Source organism: Anneissia japonica, unplaced genomic scaffold (assembly GCF_011630105.1).
Source record: "Anneissia japonica isolate Jap-2015-1 unplaced genomic scaffold, ASM1163010v1 scaffold585_len4108843_cov191, whole genome shotgun sequence".
NCBI classification, from domain to species: domain Eukaryota; kingdom Metazoa; phylum Echinodermata; class Crinoidea; order Comatulida; family Comatulidae; genus Anneissia; species Anneissia japonica.
In genome coordinates this window covers 2,718,664-2,719,158 of record NW_022716829.1, presented here as the reverse complement: position 1 = coordinate 2,719,158, position 495 = coordinate 2,718,664, and the positions used below count along the sequence as shown (strand labels likewise).

Below are 495 nucleotides of genomic sequence, written 5' to 3'. Positions count from 1 at the left end.
CGCCTTCCCAAGTATTTATATTCATCATAACAATTCAGAATTATAAAAACCCATTAAAAACTGGGCACTCAATGTGCCTGACGGTCGATTTTATAGAGAACGCAATGCCACAAAGTGAGCCCAACGGATCGTTTATGATGACGGTCCATTCATACGGCATCGCGTTGTATAGCGCTCACAGGGGGCGGAGTTGGATTTGTCGGCCAATGGTCGTACTATGCAATGAGTGCCCGGCTTAAGAGAAGTGCTAGGTCCCACTTATTCCTGGGTAGAGAGTGATAAAAATGCTGAATTACCAGTGGCGGATCCAGGAATGCAAAATAGAGGGCGCCCAGGTACTTTCACAGATGGAGGATCCATACCACCTCAGCCCCACCATGGTTGGGGCTGAGGTAAGAAAATTTGTGATTATGGCACCGGAAATTATTGTACTTCCAGCCTGAAAATTTGAATATAATTTTTTTTATATCTCCATTGTTTAAAAATTTTGAAAAA

The 495-nt window shown here is 43.0% G+C and overlaps 1 protein-coding gene across 1 annotated transcript in view; it reads left to right on the top strand.

Annotated features, from left to right (window-relative positions):
• LOC117109867 (probable E3 ubiquitin-protein ligase HERC3) overlaps positions 1-495 on the top strand; it is a 20,535-nt gene that overhangs the window by 2,589 nt on the left and 17,451 nt on the right. The window lies entirely within an intron of this gene.